The 20432-nt window shown below is 44.5% G+C and overlaps 1 protein-coding gene and 1 long non-coding RNA gene across 2 annotated transcripts in view; one reads left to right on the plus strand and one right to left on the minus strand.

Annotated features, from left to right (window-relative positions):
• The window catches only part of Nedd9 (neural precursor cell expressed, developmentally down-regulated 9), a 176675-nt gene that overhangs the window by 52261 nt on the left and 103982 nt on the right, over window positions 1-20432 (minus strand). The window lies entirely within an intron of this gene.
• LOC121143623 lies at window positions 1646-8465 on the plus strand. The gene is made up of 2 exons (XR_005880885.1): window positions 1646-1696; window positions 7956-8465. It is a non-coding gene; the product is annotated as an uncharacterized LOC121143623 (long non-coding RNA).

The following is a 20432-nucleotide window of genomic DNA, read 5'->3' on the forward strand; positions in this document are numbered from 1 at the left end:
TTAGGTTGTGTTTGACAATCTCTTTGTGATATGTCAGTGCCCTAGGAAACACAATTGGGATGCTTTGCTGTGGATGATAATGAGAACTTCAGCCCTCCCCCTTCAGTTTCCTCCTCCACGGGCCAGGCTTGTACCTTTCTGTCTTTATAGACCGTCCCTCTGCAGAGTGCTCCAGCACTTGTCTGCTGCCAAGCCTCGCAGAACACACTGATGCCTTTGTGTATGCGTGTCCACAGCCCCCACCCAGCCCACCTCCTTTTCAGAACAAATCCCTCCTTCCCCTGACTGTGCCCCCATTGTACTTGGAACACAGCTCTCTTAAAGTGCCTTCCCGTGTTTGCATGGTGATGGTGTGTTGGCATCTTTTTCTCCAGCTTTGGGGTGGGTACTGGAAGGACAGGGTGGTAGCTGCTCCATCTTTCTGTCCCTTTATACCTTGTAGGTGCTCAAGTCATTGCCATATGAATAAGGAAATAATTCAGGGAACACACAGTTACCTCCAAGTTCAGCATAGTGCCCAGAAAGGGAATAGGAAAAGACTTAAATTATCTGAGAACATCCTCCAATTTACATTTATTAGAATAGACATGGAATGCACCTTTTCACAACCAATGGCAGGCTGCTGTCAGTTCTGTCTGTGTGAGCTAAGAATAGCACTTACAATTTCTAAGTGGCTTGGGAGGAGTCTAAAGAATAACATTTTGAGAGATGTGAAAATTATGTGTAATTCAAATTTCTGTGTCTCTATGTAAAGTTTTATTGGCACACAGCCATCCCTGCTTATTTACATACTGTCTGCTGTGCTACAAAAGTAGGTCTGGGTGGTTGCCCCTGAGTTAGTAAATACCTCAGAGCCTAAGAACATATTCATTATAAAATAGCCAAATAAAATAATAATAAAATATTATTATAAAAATGTTAGCACGTGCTTATAATCCTAGCACCTAGGAACACTCGGTGACTTCAAATCAGTGTGGGTGAGATGAGGACCGCCCCTATTAAAACAACAATAAATCCCACAAAAATAAAATAAACAAATAAAACAGTACTATATGGCTCTCCACAGAAAATGTGCTACTTATGGGCTAAAATAAATTAGAACAAGTTCTTTCTGGCTTTGAGTTCAGATCCTTCTACATGGGAAACAACCCAGAAACTGAATGAAGAACAGACCAGAGTGGGTAGGCTAAGTTCTAAACTAAGAGCCATGCTAGGACTCTGGGTTACCATTTCTAGTCTGATATCAGGGTTTTTTTTTCCTCTGTATGTATTAAATCATCCCCCAAAACATTGCCTGTGCCACTTTCCCATTCTATGTCAAGTCTATAAAACTTGCTAAAGACAAGCCACTGAGAGTTCAACTCTATAAAACCTACCAAGACAAGCCACGGAGGGTTTTCTCTTTCAGTCCAATGACTCTTGACCCAAGATCCCTCAGGTGCTGGGCTCTGAGGTAGATGTTTACAGATATCATCTCACTTAGCATTTGTCTTGTGCTCCAAATCTAAGAGATAGATTATTCTTAGTTCATATATTGTAACTTTGGAAGGTTTTACATACAGAGTAGTGACATGGTTGCTATAGAATCCCGGGCGTTCTCCTTCCTGCGTCATTGTGACCTCAACCATAGGCTACACTGCCTGCCTGACTTCCTCTCAGCACCATCATCTGAACCCTGTTGATTGCCTCTTTAAGGGTAAGTCTACAGCTTAGTGAAGGACTAGACATATCTGAGAAGCAGATTGTGGTACTGTCAAATATCGTCAACACACACACACACACACACACACACACACACACACACACACACACGGTTCCTTTCATTATTCAATGTCCTTTTCATCTCTGGCTTACCTAAATCTCATCTTGTCTCAGCTTGCAGCCCATCTCTGTCAGGAAACTTGCCCTAGATAATTCACTATTGCCTACTCTCCCATCCCAGGCTCCCACCCTTCCCTGTGTCCCCATCATCTAATGCCAAGGTCATGGCTTCCCAAATCCTACTTCCCTTAAGAAACAACCATGAGGTTTGGTCTTCTCTCTACATGTTGGATTCAATGGCCCCCCTCTCATCCCTGCCAAGCCCTTTAATGTACTGCAGCCTAGAACATATGGGACATGAGCTACTTAACCCCCTCCCTCCCATTCTCTCTACTACCAACAGTGAACTAGGAATAAATTCCATTTCCTGAAGGAGTTGGCAAGGGGATATTTCTTTAAAATGTGTCTCTGAAGATGAAAGTAGCATATATTAAAAAGTCTTGTTGGTTTGTGTTCCCTGGCTTACTTTAGACTTGGTTTCTCCTTAACTCAATTACAGGTCACCTGGGGCCAGGTGGGGCTCTGAATTACATGAGTTGGAAATGGTCCTTCTTACTGCATGGCACGGGAATGACTTCATGGTCTTACCTTCAGCCAAACTTTTACTACACGACACTGTGCACTCTTCTAAACAAATCTACCACCTCTCTCACGTCTAGCTTCAGTCCTGAGAATGCAGTGGTAGACTTGGGTGTCTTAGTCTCAGCCAATCATCCATAAACCCAGGCACACTATCGTAAGTGGAGTGAGTGATTGTGGGAAGTATCTGGACTTACATTGAAAACCTGTGCAACTGTGAAGTTTTGATGCTTAATGCTGTTAACTTGGGAATACTTAATTACCTCCTTTCTCTTCCTAAAGAACTAAGGGAGGTTGACAGCTTAAATTACACACTAAGTGAATGCACTCAATTCTAGTGAAATATGACAAGCAATGGTGGGGCTCCACTCAGCACTTAGTATTTCCTTTCTTTGGAACAGTGAGAGAATTAGCTGAGGGATGAAGTTGTAAGAAAAATATAGAAGCATACAATGAAGATTTACATGTATTGGGCTCTATAAATCTGCAAAGGTTCTCATTTCTATAGTTTATATGTACCTAGTTGGATGAAGGCATATTGTTCACCAGAACAGAAGGGGCTTAAAAGCAAAACTGTGCAAGCAGCCTGTCGAGGAAGCATGCCCATTTTCTCTTGCTTTGAGGTGATCTGTTCTTGCATGCTTTACTTTGTCCAATTTGTTATAGGAAACTTCCATGGAAACCCCTTATGCTGTTAAGTAGAAACTTAGATTGTGGATTTTTACAAAGGTCAAGGTGATCAGCCAATACCAAACAAACAGGAAGCCCATGACTAGAGAGAGCAGTTTTCTTTTACATGCACTACTCCACTTAGTAGCAGTGCTACAGAGCATCTTTTAAATAATAAATACAAAGGCATCTGTTTCTACAGTGTCACACTTGCAAAGTACTTGCTTTAAACACTTTTCCTATTTTTAATTTAATTTTAATTAAGTGTGGATATACGTGCTTTGTGTATGTTTGTGCATGTGTGGGTGTGGATGTTTGCAAAGGTCAGAGGACAATATATATGTATGTACGTGCTACTTGTGTGGGTGCTCACAGAGGACAGGACACTGGATCCTTCCTGGCCCCCTACAGCTGGAAGCTGTAGTTACAGGCAGGCAGTTGTGAACTACCCAGAATGGTGCTGGGCATTCCTCTCTTAAAGGGCAACATGCACTCTTAACTGCTGTGTTCTCTCTCCAGCCCCTGCCCATGTTAGTGATTGAGACAGATTCTCTTGATAGGACATGGGTCTTGCTGTTTTAGACGAGGCTGGCTGGCCAGAGAGACCCAGGAACCCTCGTGTCTCACCTGCCCAGGACGTGTGTTGGTGGAGTAAGCTGAAGAAGCCATGGATTCTGGGTCCTGGCTTCTGGGTGGGGCTGGGTCCTCTATTTTCAATGTACTCAAGGGCTTTGCCATTTCCAGGACATAGTGACTGCTGACAGTCGCTTTCAGGATCCAGGATCAAGAGTAACTTCAAAGCCAGTGGTGGTGGGACAATACAGGGCAGGGAGGGGATTGGAAATCCCAAATGATCACTTTGCTGGAGTCAGCTATTTCTTTATGGGTTGGAGATGCATTATCCCTGCCCAGCAGTCCTAAAGAAACCCAGCTGTTCCAATCCTCAGAGAAAGCCTGCCCTGTGTCCCCACATCAGCAGCAAATATCCACAGACCTAAGGGCCTCAGGCCTGTTTGTCCAACCCAGTTCAATGCCAGCTGGTGCCGATGAGCCAGGAGATGGAATCCCAGCCATGCAAGGCCTGGTGGAGGGGGCAGAAGGAGAGGAATGTGGGGTGGAGTCACAGCCCACTGTGCCCAGCTCCAGCCTAGATTTTGAAGAGTTAGATTCATTAGCAAACAAAAATAAAACAACAATAAAAAAGAGTATTCTAGCTATCAGCAACCTTTTATTTTAAATGCCCATCCAGCATGGGCCCCAGGCTTAGGTGGTGGCAGAGGCACCGGTGTCTATCCTCAGCATACCCAGTGAAGTACGGGATGGTACATTCCTTTCTGCCCACAGAAGCTGAGAAATAAGGGGCAGTTCCCTTCTTCACATGAAAAGCTGAAGGGAGGTCGGGCTAATGAGCAGGCACAAGTTTCTCAGTCTTACTCATGTGCACTATGTAAAAGCTGAGGTTTACAGAGTATGAGATCCCTTCATTTGCTGAGTCTTGGCACTCTGTGGTTTCATCCTTGAAGACGTAGACAAGTGGGTGTTACAAGGGTTTCCTCAAACTTTGATGCCTGGCGGTTCCATGACTCATGCTCTAGACTTGAGCTTCTGGTCTTAGGAAGGGCCAGAAAGTAGTGACTAGAAGCAAGACCTGTGCCTCTGCTGACCTTTGGTGGCAGAAGCCACAACTCAATTCGCCATCCCCAAATCACCCTACGTAGTCGTAGTCATTCTTCCTTTAGTATCTGTGGGAGGGAGGTGATTGGTTATAGTACCTCATGTGGGTACCAGAATCCATGGATGCTCAAATCTCTTGTATAAAAATGCTCTAGCATTTGCAACGAACCCAAGCACATCTTCCTGTATACTTTAAATCTTCTCTAGACAGCTAACGCATTATGCCCAATGCAATGTAAATGCTATGCAAATAAGTGATATAAGGGATAGTAACAAGTAAAAACATCTGTGCACGTTCAACAAACATGCAAATTTTTTTCAAGCATTTTCAATCCACAGTTGACTGAATGGAGAATGCGGAACCCACAATATAGGAAAGACCTATATACCTGCTGTTGTCAGAATAAAAGTCCCCCTTCCAGACAGCTCTTTCTTTCCTCTCAAGTTGACTGAGGGACCCAACGCCCCACCCATCCTATCTGTCCTCGAGTTCCATAGCCTTTCATGACCTGAATTAATCCAGGTCTTCTTCCCATATATACAGATTCATAGCTCCCTGTTATCCCAGATTACAAAGGCTCCCTTGGGGTTACATGCCAGTCCCATGAGCAGATTCATTCACCTTTTAGAGGGTTTGTGGAGGAAATGATGAAGACACCACCTTGGGTCAATCCAGTGGGAGTTTGTGTCCAAGTGAGCTGTGTTAAAGTCCTAGAATTTTGCATATTATATTTATGGCAGTCTGAATACATCCTCAAGTCTTCAGAGTCTCCCTGTTGTGACTGACCCTTCCCCAGTGTCAACCAATCTCTGTAAACCAGAGTAGCGAAGGATCTCACACATTAGCCTTCTAACTCTATCCCTCTACCTCTGCCTCTGCCCCAACCGTCAACACCTGTTCTAAGCAGCAACGTTCAATGCAGTTCCAGTGTTTACGTTTTTAAAACAAGCAGATAAGGATGGTTCATGAAACACAAACTTCTGACCACGACAGTAATGATGAAATATTACAGCTAATATAAAATGGCCCTTGTAGCATTGCTGTCAGAGTTTCAGAGAGTTAAGAATGAACACAATCTTAATTTCTGCCCCTATGGGTCTGTCTAGCATGTAGCCCAATGTGAGTCCTGCATGGCACATTTGAGGGGCCATGCTCCACCGAGAACCACCAACTTCTCTATTGCTGAAACTGGAGGCTCTCTCCATTTGTTAAAGCCTTTACCTCTCCCTGGACCTGATGTCCAGCCACTTTCTTTGGCTTGAGCTAGATGCACCTTCTGGTTTCCAAACAGACAGCAGGCCCTTTAATTCTCTCCCACCTCTGCCCAATCCTTTCAAGTCTCCTTTTCAGGCAGGCATTCCCCAAAGCTCCATCCTCAGCATGTTTACCTTCTGCACCTCCCTGTTTCTCTAGCCCATCCTCTCCTATGACTTACACTCTTGCTTCTACACCAATAATGATCACATCTCATGACGTAAGTTCTGAGTCACAAACTCATTTCCTACTGTGCCCAAATATTCCAGTGACATCTCATAAAACCTCTATATTCATGTGTTGTGATTAGTTCTATGTCTCAACCTGGCTAGGTCACGGTCTGCAGAAGCAAATTAGCATACTAGATGCTAATATGAGGATAATTTTATAGATGATATTAACATTAACATCTGAAGACAAGGAATAAGGCTGATGATCCTTCATCACACAGGTGGGCCTCATCCAAGCAGTTGAAGATTTTAATAAAAAACAGGTCAAGGTCTTCCAAGGACAATACAATTCTGTCTATGTTGACCTCAGGTTCAGCTGCTTCATCAGGTTGAGAGGTCTTTGTTGAGTCGGTAGTCCACCTCTATCCTGCATATTATGAAGTGTGAGCCATTCCTCAAAGCATAATCATCATAGCCCCCCATTTGCGTTTGTCTGTCTCCATCTTTATCCATCTCCTCCTCCACACAGGTTTTCTTTAGACAGGTATTTCCCAATGACGCCTGTGTGCTAATACCTTACATCTAAGTGGTGTGGGTCGATTGAAGTAGTTCTCAACCTGTGGGTTGAGACCTCCTAGGTCACATGTCAGATATTTACATTATGATTCAGAACAGTAGCGACATTACAGTTAAGAAGTAGGAATGAAATAATGTTGTGGTTGGGGGTCAGCACAACACGAGGAACTGTATTAAAGGGTTGCAGCATTAGGAAGGTTGAGAGCCACTGCTCTAGTGGGAGGTAGAAGAATCCTTAGGAAGTGGACCACAGCAGGAAGGAGTTGAATCACTGGAAAAGGATTGTGGGGCACCAGTCTCTTCTTTTTCTCTTTGGTGCCCGAGATGAGTAGTTTCCTACGCCACATGCTCCCACCATAATATGCTGCCTTGTCACAGGCTCTAATGCAATGAGGCTCAACAAGACTCATTAGAGGCTCACTGTAGATGGAAAATGTCAAAACTCTGAGCCCCAGTAAATATTTGTTTTTTTGGTTAATTATCTCGGGTGTTTTGTTATAATGGAAAGCTGACCACCAACATACCTCCACCACCACCACCACTAGCAGCAGCAACAGCAGCATTATTGTGTTTCTGAGAATAACACAAATAAGAAGCTCTCTCAAATGTATGTTGTTTACTTAAAGCTAATCTTTAAGTACTACTCTAAACACTATCATTTTCTCAGTCACCTAGAGCCAAACCCTCACCCAAATTGAACTTCTCATGTGCAATCCATGTCCAAGTCATGGCAATTCTATACCCCCCCAGCTGTTACACCATGGACTACCCCCCTGGCCAGTCAGAGGCTCTACCCCCTGTCCACAGTGTTTTATCCAAGAACTTGGCCCATGACTCAGAGGAAATCAGTTTGAGGTCTTAGAGATTTTGTATGTGCACTATGAAAGGAAGGACTCTCCATCTTTGGATCATGTACTATAAACTATGCTTAGCAGTAAATGCTTTGATGTGGGAAAAGGCTTTTATATATACTGTTGTTTTTTTTTTTTTTGAGACAGGGTTTCTCTGTCTTGAAACTCAATCTGTAGACTAGGGTGGCCTTGAACTCACTGAGATCCACCTGCCTCTACCTCCTCAGTGCTGGGATTAAAGGTGGGCACTGTCACTGCTTGGCTTTTATAGCTTGTGGCTGACTTTGATTTCTGAATCCTCAGGCAAGATTTAATAAATCGTAAATAATATATCACCACAATGCCTCTTCCTCTTTGTAGCGTGTGACTTCAGGGAGAAAGGATGAGTTTACAAACAAAATGAAGTAGAGACATTAGGAGCAGAAGAATGGAGAGAGTCTTGACCTTGTTTGCATCTCCTGAATCAGCCCTGCATGAAGTCTGCTCTAAGACATCTAACTCATAACATGCTGGCTGACTTTTGTCAACGTGATACGCACCTACTTGTATCTGGGATGAGGGACTCTTAATGGAGAAGATACCTCTGTGAGATTCACCTGTGGGTACATCTGTGAGGTATTTTCTGGATTAATGACTGATGTGGGAGGGGCCAGCTCATGGGAGGAGAGTGCTACCTCTAGGCAGGATGTCCCGAGCTGTATAAGAAAGCAGGCCCAGCAAGCCAGGAAGAACAAGTCGGCAAACGACACCCTTCCGTGACCTCTGCTTCAGTTCCTGCCTCCAGGTTCTCGACTTGAGTTCCTGCTTTGACTTCTTTTCATGGTGGACTGTGCTGTGGAACTGTGAATGAAATAAACACTTTCCTCCCGAGTTGCTTTTGGTCATGGTGTTTTATCACAGCAGGAGAAACCTAAGACAGGTAATAGAAATATTTTCCCCTCACCTAACTTGAATTTAGCTACTTTCCATCTCAAGAAAGTGTCTTTGTTAACCCTCTACCAGAGAGCAAGGGCGTCTTCCCCATTCATATGTACTCCATGTGCCCTCTACATAGACGTCTTAAGTTCAAAGACACTCAGTGTGTTGCCTTGGACTCCTGGCTTGCCCTTGAGGTACCAGATACATCCTAACATTGTGCAATGAAAGAGGAAGAAGTGGCCACTAAGGCAGCAGAAACAGAAAGGAGAGTCAGGTGTTAAGAGATTGCTGGGTGACAGCACTTCAGAGCTTGGTGACACAGATCCACTGGTTGACTGGGACAGAGTTTTAACAATGAAAGGGAAAGTAAGACATCCTTTCTGTTAGGTTCTGAGCAGCAGGGGCTTGTGCACCTGTAAACTATCCATTTAGATGTCAGCATCACATTTCCTTGCCGATTGTTTTGTCCTATTAATGACTACAGAGAGTTCATGCTCCCCTCCACCAGTTAATTGCTCGGCATCACACGCTGCTCTGTGGGAGTCACAGAGGTGATTGGTAACCAGACACTGCCCTTACTTCTTAAACACCTATTACAGTTGCAGCCAACGTAACTTCACGAAGATAAACTGGTGCTGGGGGAAAAAAATCACCATCAAGTTATGTAAGTTTCTATTTTAAAATCATCTGGTTCTAATTTGCTAAAGTTAATGCTTTCTAGCTAATGCCAAAGTGCTACATTTGATTTATGGAAATGCTTTAGCACATTTTTCCATCGCACTCTTGGACAACATATTTACCACCCTTTTGTTATGGTTAGGAAGATTATGGACTTTAAAACAGCCTTCTTTATGAGCTTGCTGATATTTTATCATAAAATTCCATAAGATGGAATAAAAAAAGTCTAGCAAACCCCAGTATGCAGGGTCCATTCCACATGGCTTAACTTTATTTTATTTTATTTTACAAAGCGATCCATCTGGAAAATGGATGTTTAAAAACTTTCACTATGCCAAACCAATTCTTTTCAGGGTAAAACACTATTGGGGGGCATGCAGAGTATGGGTACATGTGTAGATGAGAGTCACACCAAGCTACACCGCTGACCAAATTCTAGTGCCATGAAGGAAACATGAAGACATGTACCAATCCAGACTTCCTCTACGCTATAGAGGGAGCTCAAAGAACATTCCAGGCAAACAGAATGAATGTCAGATCTCACAGCTATCGTTGATGCCTGTGGCTCAGGACCACTCACTCGACAGAGAGAAGTCAGCACAGAGCATGACTCAAGACTATTTTCACATCCCCATCCTTCATGTCCTACACCACAGTGACCCATGGTTCCAGGGAGCAGCAAAGGCAGGCAAACTCAGGTTCCAGGAATGAAATGTTTTTATTTATTTTGTGATGCTAGGGATTGAATCCTGGGCTTTCTAGAGAGTTCTACCATTGAGCCACATCCAAACCCGTCAATAAAGAAATTGTATACACACACACAATATACATGCATAATATACAATGGATACTCATAAACTAATGCAATATATATTCATTTGCATTTATAATAGACACATACATATTACATGTGAACATGTAACAGTACATGTACGTGCACACATATGTAACACATTGAACCCAGGGTCTTGCACAGGCTGTGTAGTGCTCTACTCCTGAGCTCTGTCTACAACAGGAATGAGCCATTTTCGTCAGTTCAGCCACATCACCCAGCACGGCCGTTTGTTCACTACCTTGAGACATTGTACAGAACACTCAAGAACTTGAGGAACACGCTGGCACAAGCCTCCCAGAGCAGCAGTGGTCCCCTTGAGGAAGCCACTCTCAAAGGTCACTGGAGCCCAGAGGTCTCCTTCTGTTTCTGTTCTGTGCAGGAAGTGCGGGTTTTCACTTCACACCCACAGGAAACAAGATGGCTGCCCAGGAAACGCCTCCCCCACCCCCTCCACCTGGCTCAGTCTGGTTCTTTAAAACAAAGTTAAGTTTCATTTCTTTCAAGCAGACTTCAGGCATATATTTGCAATGACAAGCTCCCAAAGGCACAGCAAGTCAAGGCGCAGTCTTTCCAGGAGTCTCTCTGTTTGCCTCTGGCGCTGGGCTCAAACTGTAAGTACTCAGCTACCTTGTCACGGAGGCCTTGTTATTGCCGGCCACGCAGCCCTGTGCTACAGCTGGAAAGTGTCTAGTCCCATCAAAACTCAGTCTCCGGTGAGACAGTGACAAAGGTGATGGGACCCGAAAGATGTCACAAGGCTCCGCCCTCGCTTTCTCTTACTGGAATGGCTTAGCCTTTGCAGTGCTTCCACCATCTTTCTCGAGGCTCATACCCACCTCCAGAAGCTGGGCAGGTGCAGCCTTCAGAACCTCGAACCCAGCTCAGCCCATTACTTGTAGAGCATATATTGTTCAGTTTCGGCTACTCAGCTATAGCTGAGCATCAGGTTAAGACATCATTCTTTCCCTCTTTCCCTGGGAACAATGTAATAAGACATGAACAACAGAAGGAGAGCAGCCGTGACCTCTTTTTCCTTCTGGATTCTTCTGAATTCTTCTTTGGTATCAGTCATTCAGGTCTATCTTCCCCCCACTCCACCCCACTCCTCAGTTCCCTGGAAAGGTCAAGCAGCCTCTGTTGATGAGTGCTATGTTCACCCTCAATCCCACCTACTATGTGATGGATACAGCCTCACATTGTATCCCATTGTAAACCCCATCTGTGCCTTTCTGCCAGTGCATTCTTCTTTGCACAAAAGTTGACCAAAAAAGCAGTCAGTTCCCCATCTGATGCAGTCAATAGTAAATGGGTTTTATTGAGATATGATCCTCGTGCATAAAATCCACTTTTACATAGTATATGATTCAGTTATTCTTGGCAGAATTCACGGAGGTGGATCAAAGAATTTCAGAATGCTTCCTTTACTTTAGGATGAAACTGCCTGGTAGTCTGGGCCACTCCCCATTCACACCCCCAAGCCCTTGGCAACTCATCTAATTTCTGTTTAGAGGCAGCTGTACTTTCGCACTTAACCCAGTTTCAAAGCCAAACGCAATCATGAGATCGGCTGTTAGTTTTTTTCCTGTATATTTAAAAATACATTTCAGATGCACGAGCACATGCATCCATCTAACACTTTACAAGGAAAATGAAGTGAAACATCTCAACCATGCCAGTGAAATACAGAGAAGGAAAGCAAACTTTGTGGGCAGCATGGGCAGGGCTTTGAAAGGCCTTCAGAGAGAAGAGGAATGCGGCTCAGCAGAGACAAGGATGGTGATTCCTTCCTATTCACCAAGGAGACTCCCCTGTGCCAGAAGCGGCTACATGGTTACCCAACCTGCATTAGGACTAATCAGATAGGAGCTAATTACCCTACATCACAAATGCTAAGGAGGTGATGGTCTACTCCAAGAGCACGTAGCATGGACTCCAGTGAAGCCAGCCTGGCATGAAGTTCCATGCTTAATATTTGGCATTGCCCTTGAACTCTGGGTGATCAAACAGGTGTGTGTGTGTGTGTGTGTGTGTGTGAGTGTGTGTGTATGAGTGTGTGTTTGTGAGTGTGTGTGTGAGTGTGTGTGTGAGTGTGTGTGTGTGTGTGTGGTGTTGGGTGTTGAAGCCAGGGCTTTGCGCATACTACAGAAGTCTTCTATCATTCACTACATTTACAGCTTTTCCATACATCTTCAAACTGGTTAAGAAAAACAGTTCAACAGGGAAATTCAATTACTGTTCTACAGACAGTCACCAGAAAACCAGCAACAGGCATTGTGCCTCCACTTCAGAAACAACAGGCCAGACAACACTTGGTGTCCAAAAAAAAAAAGACCCTGTGTACTCTAGCTGCCCTCGAGGACTCGGTACTGGGGACTTAGCACTGATTTGTGCCTTGGGGATGGAGGGGACAGAGTTCTGTTCAGCTAGCCTACTCATGGCCTTTGCAATCTCTGTTCTTCCAGGTGGAAGCTACAGGAGCCCTTGTTCTGCCACAACCCTTAGTCCAGGCTCACCTAGGAGCTGATGGCCAGGCTCTAGTGGACACTTAAGCTTCCCTGGATGCCAAAACCCCTTTGATCTATCTTCTCCTGTTCCTTGATGGGATGCTGAGGCCCCATTGTGGTCCTGGGAGGCCCAGTTTTCTCTACCTGGATCTCCCTGGCATGCTGGTCCCTGGTCACTGGCCCAGTCTCTTTGTCTTCTAGTTCATCCTTAAGCTGTGATGCTCCCCTGAGTCCCACTGGTCTCAGTCTTCCCCTGAAGCTGTTTCTTCTAGTCCAGTAAACTTCCATAGTTCACTATTCACATAGCAGTGACCACACCCTTGAGCTAATTTATATGTCAGCATGACTGGGCCGTGTTCCTCAGACATTTGATCAAATACTATTCTCAATGTTTCAGATGCTTCTAGAAATCTAGACAGGTCTGAAGACTTCAGACACACAGGTTGCTCTCCATAGTCATAGTGGGCGTCATCCAAACAGTTGAAGGCTTCAATAAAACACGCGCTTACTGAGTCCTATAGATTTAGATTTAACTTGGATGACAAGAAAACTATAGAAGACTGGGCTTCAAAGCAAGATGGACATGAGTTGGCTTCTCATGTTCTAGAAGTCTGAGATGCCAAAGCGTTCATGAAAGACAGGTTGTATCATCAGGTTGGGAAAGGAGCTGGCCACCTTGCTAGAGGGGGCTACTAAGGAGTTATAAGGAAACAATGCGGTATGGGACAAACAGCTGTTTAATTTTGGGTTTTAAGGAAATATAACCTACAATGGAAAGAGTAAGTCCAATCCCATAAAAATAAAATCACATAAGAAACAGTGACTTTCATTACATACTCTTGATCCCCATTTTCCTTAACAGGACAGACTGACTTAAATCTAAATAATAGTTCCACACTGACATTTCAGGAAAGAGAGTGGTTTTAGGGACCATGAAAAATGAGTTTGTTAAGCTGGGTGGTGGTGGTGCACACCTTTAATCCATGAACTTGGGAGGCAGAGGCATGCGAATCTCTGTGAGTTTGAGGCCAGTCTGGTCTACAAAGCTACACAGAGAAACCCTGTCTCAAATATGTGCACACGCACACACACACACACACACACACACACACACACACACACACCACACACTCACTCCACAAATTAGTTTGTTGTGGTGGCCCTTATCATTCACTTAACTCCCCTTTCTCTTGTCCCTTGGCCTTGGCTAATAGGATGCATATGTTGGAGTCCCAGTGCTGAGCTTTAACAGACAGGGGATTTCAGAATCCAGGGGGAGTTGAGTAAATAGAGCCAACAGAGCCAATCACATTGCAGAGCCAATCACAAGCTCCCTAAGCAGCCACTCTGTCCCAAAGCATCTTCTTTTACCTGGCTCACATGTTTGTGTGTTTTTTCATCTCCCCCCCCCTCCTTCGTAGGAGGGCAAGGCCCAAGACAAAACTCTTGGGCACTGAAAGGAGCCAGTTCGCCTAGTACTCAAGGTTGCTCAATCAAACTCATCCCCTTCCATTCACTAAGCGCCTGTCTGCTGACTCCAGGTGCTGCTGTTCGCTTACTCTAGGAACTGCTCGATTACTCTGGGAGCATAGGAATAGTCTGACAGGCAACCTGGAGCACAGACGAAGCTGAGCTGATGGATGCTGACGTTTCCCCTCGGCGGCTAGAGGAAAAAGATCCATGTACTCTAACTGCCCTCGATGGCTTGGCACGGGGAACTTCATGTTGATTTATGCCTTAGCCTGAGTCTGTGGTCCCTTCTGGTCCTGCGTGCTTTTTACATTATATGTAGACGTAGAGCTGTGTGCTTCTGTGTCTGCCCCTGGGTCAGAGGCTGTGTGTTACTTGCCTCCTGTCAAACACAGGTTGTATTTTGTTGTCACTGCATGATTTGGAGCTTGCATCTTCTACCCTGGACACTTCGGATCTCTCCTCTTCAGATCTCTCCCACTTTTCATGTACAGAGGCCAGGGACCAATTTGCAGGTGGAAGTTCTCTCTTTCCTCTGTGTGGGTTCTGGGGAGCAAACTTAGGTCCTCATGCTTGGTGGCAAGCACATTTACCAACTGAGCCTTCTCACTAGTCTTGTCCCAGGACTCTGCCCACTATCCGAGAGGCCAGGCCAGAGGTGACAGGCCTTCTCACTCTCTCCCAGCCTGAGCAGTTCAGACACTTTCCAGCTCACTTGCCGCTGAGAATACAGACAGACACAAACATCCAACAGGGCTTTGGGCAGCTCCAAAGAGGGTGCCAATGAAACAAAGGACAGCATGTGCCCCTGGGACTATTCCAGCCAGCATTTGTGTCCCCATTTAATACCAACTCATTTCTGATTTCTGCTTGCACTGAGTGCCTTCCCACAGCCTACATCCACAACTCTCAGTGGGTCTGGGTGGTCTCCGCCTTGCCTTTAAAGAGACTTGTAAATTGCCAGCGCACACAGCACATCCCCCCTCTTCACTGATAGGAACTAAAACATGAATCCCTGCAAATGGGCGTTAAAGACCCTGGACATTCTAGTTGACCCTTTCCCATGCCTTCTAGGATTTGCCCCATTCCATGGTCTAAAAAGAACTGTGGAGTTTAGTAAGAAGCTACCAGAAAGCAGTAGTACTTGTTCCTGTTGCTACTGGCTTGAGCAAAGAGCTGTCATCTTAATATGTAAGTTTGGCAACGTCACGCTGAAGAAACCAATCTCCCAGAAAATAAGAATAAAGAAGGCCCACGTTTTAAATATGAAGTTTGTTTTATGAGCGAATTTATTCTAGGATCAAACCATTCTAAGATTCAACACACATTGTCCAACTTCTTTGAAATCTCCCAACCTGTGTCCTTTTCTGACTTCATGCTATTATTATTATTATTATCTCATAGTCCAATTACTGTTCAATGCTCATGGGTGTAAATATTCAAAAAAGTGGGCATAGACAAACTGACAGGAACACATTTCTCTCCTCTTTTCTTTTCTCCTGGATCTTTACCAAGAAAGCCTTTCTTATGAAAATAAAATGAGTCTGTGCCAGGTGTTCTTAGTGCTTTTCTGATGGTTGCCTAGGAACCAAACATTATCTCCTAGAGAAGCTGAAGGGACAAGAGAATGTTTGAGCTCATCGTAATGACCTGAGTCTTGTAAATGTCTACATCATGGGGAAACAGGGTGTGTTCTTTACAGCACCTCCACACCTTGCAGGTTATGGGGGGGAAACGCAGACTTTGGTGTGATGTGTTCTCATCTCATTTACTCACTCATGGAAGTGTGTAACCCCTGAGCTTACACAAATCTGTCAAATCAAGCCAAGTGTTCATGCTTCTCAATTAAAAATGGGGGCAGGGGGAGTGTACCTTTGCAGGACAATGAGAGAGAAGATGCTTAATGATGTCCAACAAGTCTTCCCACTCTCAGGAATCCAACCTCCCCCAGGAGAGGAGACTGAGGATGTGTCTTGTAGTGGCTTAGTGGCTGCTTTTTCTGAAAGCTAAGCCCCATCAGGGTACATGCCTTCACTTTTAATTCCTTCTGCTTGAAGCATCTTGAAATTCCAGAAAAACTGTGTTCTCTCTCTCTCTCTCTCTCTCTCTCTCTCTCTCTCTCTCTCTCTCTCTCTCTCTCTCTCTCTCTCTCTGCGTGTGTGTGTGTGTGTAGAGAGAGTAATGCCTTTTCTTTTAGATCTGAACTCAAGCCTGAATTTCCACAATAAAGGATTTTAGAGGTTCAAAACCACTTCCACTTTTCTTAATACTTTTGCTATTACTTAAATATACAAAATTTTAAGTGTGGAAAACCAGGGAATGGTTTGGAAATGTAATTCTTCTACGGGACCATGCTAAAAGTCCCCACCAAAGTCTATTCCTCCTCCCCGGAGCTCACATGCAGGAACACACATATGCTTTCAGCCCAGCCTTCCATGGATTCTAGAAATAGTTCCAGCACCACCCTCTAAGACAATAATGACTCAGGCACTGATAGTAGGAACATAGAGACAAAAGAATAAATACTGCAGAAGAATTATACACAAAGGTAATCTCACACTGATTTTCATGGGATTCTGGGGAGATCATTATTACTTTAGTTTTTGAGATGAGGTCTACTTATGGAGCCTAGGCAGGCTTTGAACTTGAAGCAATAATCTTTTTTCTTATTAATAATTTTTATTTACTAACTGAAAATTCACATATGTGTGCAATGTCTTTTGATCATACCTTCCCACACTACCTTCTCCCAATCCCCCCATGACCTCCTAACATATATCCTTCCTGGCTTCATGTTCTATCGTCATCATCATTATATCTTCTCATCATCATCATGTCCTATCATAATATCCTATTATCATCACGTTCCATTATCATCATCATCATGTCCTATCATCATCACTTGTGGGGAATCATAGAGTTGACTTATCCAGCGGCATTGAGAGACATGCATCATAGGTTTTTTGGGTTAGAGTCCGTGACTCCTGGGAGACTGTGTGCCTTTTAGTTCCTGAGAAATTGATGTATTCATTCCCTCGGGCAGTGAAGCATTCAGGCTGCTTTGTGTTTCTCTGTATGTTCCCTTAGGAGTCAAGGAAGCATGGAAGCTTGACAGAACAATTGGTCTTAGACATTAATCTTGTATTCCCTGTATAGCTTGCAAACACCATTGTATCCTGGCAACTACAACTGCATTGATCCTGGCAATCAGCACTATATTCTATTTCTGATAAGGGTATAAAAAGTCTTACTGTTCTCAATAAAAATTGTCAGTCTCAGTCTTGCTGTGGCCCCCTCTAACCCAAGTCTGGTTTAATTCATTGACCTGCCATAACAGCTAACCTTAGCCTGGTAAGTAAGCATGGGCACTTAAATCATCTTCCCCCAGTTCAACCACTGTTAGCCATATGTGCATGTGTTTGGGTTCATACAGTGGAGCATGGGCAACCTACCAGCAGTCACATTCCTGAAGAAAAGTCATCTCCCTCAGTAATTATCACTTGTAACTTCTTTGTAGGGTCAGGGTTCCTATCAGTGCTGGAATTTGACAGGCTTGGTCTTGTGCAGGCAACCCCACTGCTGTGAGTAGATGTATGCCAGTCATGCCATGTCTAAAAGACAGCATTTCACAGCTCTCCTCCGTACGTTCTCTTTTTCCCTTCTTCTGCTGAGCTGTGGATGTGGGAGGTTGATAGAGATGCCCAGCAGTGGTTGAACACTCACAATGACTCAGGTTCTTGAGTATTGAGATTATAGGTGCACACCACCACATCCTGCTCAGTGCTCAGTGGTACTTACGTTTTGAGATTTGTCATTTACAACCAGTAGGTAACATCTTGGCACCATAGAACATATGGCAAAAAGCAGGTAGTTAAAGTTGTGAGTAAGGATACCGGAGAGCCTGTCACACTTAGATTTCAGATTAAACTATGAGTGGCTTTCAGTATAATTATATTCCATAAAAAATTAGGACTTGTTTGTACAGAAAATTTTTCTTTCCTTGTCTAAAATTTGAATTTAACCGTAGTCTTATTTTTTATTTGCTAAATATGACCACTTTATATGTTAAGAATAGTAACCTCCACATCTAACTGAACAAGAGAAGTACCATTTGTCCCCAGAGATGGCAAGAACTCATTGTTGATTACAAAACTTTCACAGCATGCCTGGCTTTTTCCCACCTGCATTCGACATCCTCTAGGAAGTCCAGTTGCTGGAATGTCAGGATTCTGGTATCACCTTCAAGTTGCCACCCAAGGTTATATCCCAGTAGCTTAAACTGGCCGTGTTTCAGTTTAACTGATACTGAGCAACTGCTGCTTTGTGAAGGAGTATGGTGGGCTGAGTGTTTGCAAAAAATTGAGAGCTCAGGGAAGACTTGCATATCTTCAACTGGTGACAACTTACAGAAACACTAGTGGAAAGAACAAGATGCTGCAGGATTCCATAAAGACTGGGACATCCAGCCCAGTGTGCTGGGACACAGGGATCATGGTGGACGAGTAGACAGGAAGCTGTTAGAGCTGTGAACATGTTGACATCTGCTGGGAACGTATCTTAATTTTCAGAGCACTATGGAGCTATCTTTTGTATTTAAATGGTGAGGTACAACATCCTCTGTGGATAGCGGGGATTGTAACGCAGGAGGGTTAGAGGAACACAGACAAGGAGAGAGGAAGAGGACTCCCTGGCATGATGGCTTCTTGTTGACAGAAGACATTGCAATGAGAAATGGCAGGGAGGCATGGGGGTGGAATTTAAATAGGGCCAATAAGGGAATGGGGAAGACCCAGGGTCCTATAAAATACCCAGGCTTACTTCTATGCAGCTTGCTCTTATATCTTTCCCAGACACTCAATTCCATTGTCTTTGCTGAATGCTCAGTTCTTTGTCCATGGCAGGGGATGCATTTGTTGATCTTACACAACCACCAGTGCTCCCATTATGGAAAAGAAGCCAGACATCCAAGAGAGGAGTAGGTAGGAAGTGACAGTACCTGCAGTCACCTGGTAAGGCAATCTACGGCCCTTCATCTCTTCAAATAATGGACGTAGCTCCACTGGGCCACAGAGCAGTATGTGCAGGAGCCCTTGCCTTGGCTCAGCAGAGTAAGCAGGATTTCACAAGCCACTGTGTGGGTTTGGGCTGCAGTGTAGTAAGACACAGAGCAGGGAACAACCCGAACTCACAACAGCCACAGGGCTATGTCAACCTCAGAGGACCAGGGGATGAAGGCAGCCTGACTCACAAGCCAGTTGCCCTGCCTTCTTCACAACAGTCCAAGCCCCTGAGATTGAGCCTGAGGGAGAAGCTCAGCTGCTGGCTCCGGAACATCCCTGTTGATGTCTTCACCTCTGGTCCCTTTCCTACCAGTCGGTGGGTAGCATAGTTCTGTAACTCTTGTCCTACTTGTGGCAAGTCTCCTGCCCACGCTAACTCCACAGAGGCCCCTCTGCCCTTGCTGGCTGCACTCACAAAAGGATTGCTAAAACATGTAGGTTCTACTGTGTGTTGGGCGCGGATGTTTGTGAGGAGATGCCCGTATACCTGTGTGCTTGTGGGTGTAGGGGTCAGGAGTCAACCTTGGTTGTTGAACTTTATTTTATGTATCTACCTTATTTTTGTAGACACGGTCTGTTTTGGGCCTGGAACTTGCCACTTAGGCTAGTGAACCCCAGGGATCCACCTGTCTCCACCTCCCCAGCATTGGGATACATGCAGACACTGCTATGCCTGGCTTTTTTTTATGTGGATTTGGCATATTGAACTCAGGTTGCCATGCGTACTCAGCAAACACTTTACCAGCTGAGCTATATCTCAGCCCATTTCCAGAGTATTTTATATAGTGAGTCTTAGATCATGTATTAACACTTAACTATGACCCTGGATACAAAGACCTTGCCATAGACTTCTGGTATTAAGAAGTAGGAATCTATTTGGGTGACATTCTGTCTTTTGTACAAACTCAGAGAAGCCCCCAAGTAGACAGTCTAAATCTATGGTAAGCCACGTGTTGATGTGCCATCTCTGTCTCTGAACTTGTGTGACATCAAAAGTCATCGTGACTTACTCCTTACCTCCTAAGTTGTGTGTCCCCTGCCCACAGACTTGGGCCCTTGTGTTCATGTTACCAGCATGTAAAGCCTTTGTGACAAGTATGAAGCTTCCCTCATAGCAAGCCATGAAAAGCAGCTCATAGTTCCACACAGCAACCATCTGTGGAGCAAGGCTATCAGGAACGAGAAAGAGCACAGGAGGCAGAGGCCTCGTGACAGCTATGTAAGTGCAAACCACTAAGGCCCCCTTCTAAATGTACCACATGAACCTAAAGACAACAGTCAAGGCAGATAGACATCACCACAGCACTTTTGCACATACATGGCCAATTCCCTAATGTTGCTAAGGTTTCACAGACTCCATAGCACCAGGCTA

Source organism: Mesocricetus auratus, unplaced genomic scaffold (genome assembly GCF_017639785.1).
Source record: "Mesocricetus auratus isolate SY011 unplaced genomic scaffold, BCM_Maur_2.0 Super-Scaffold_100013, whole genome shotgun sequence".
In the NCBI taxonomy this organism is placed as follows: Eukaryota; Metazoa; Chordata; class Mammalia; order Rodentia; family Cricetidae; genus Mesocricetus; species Mesocricetus auratus.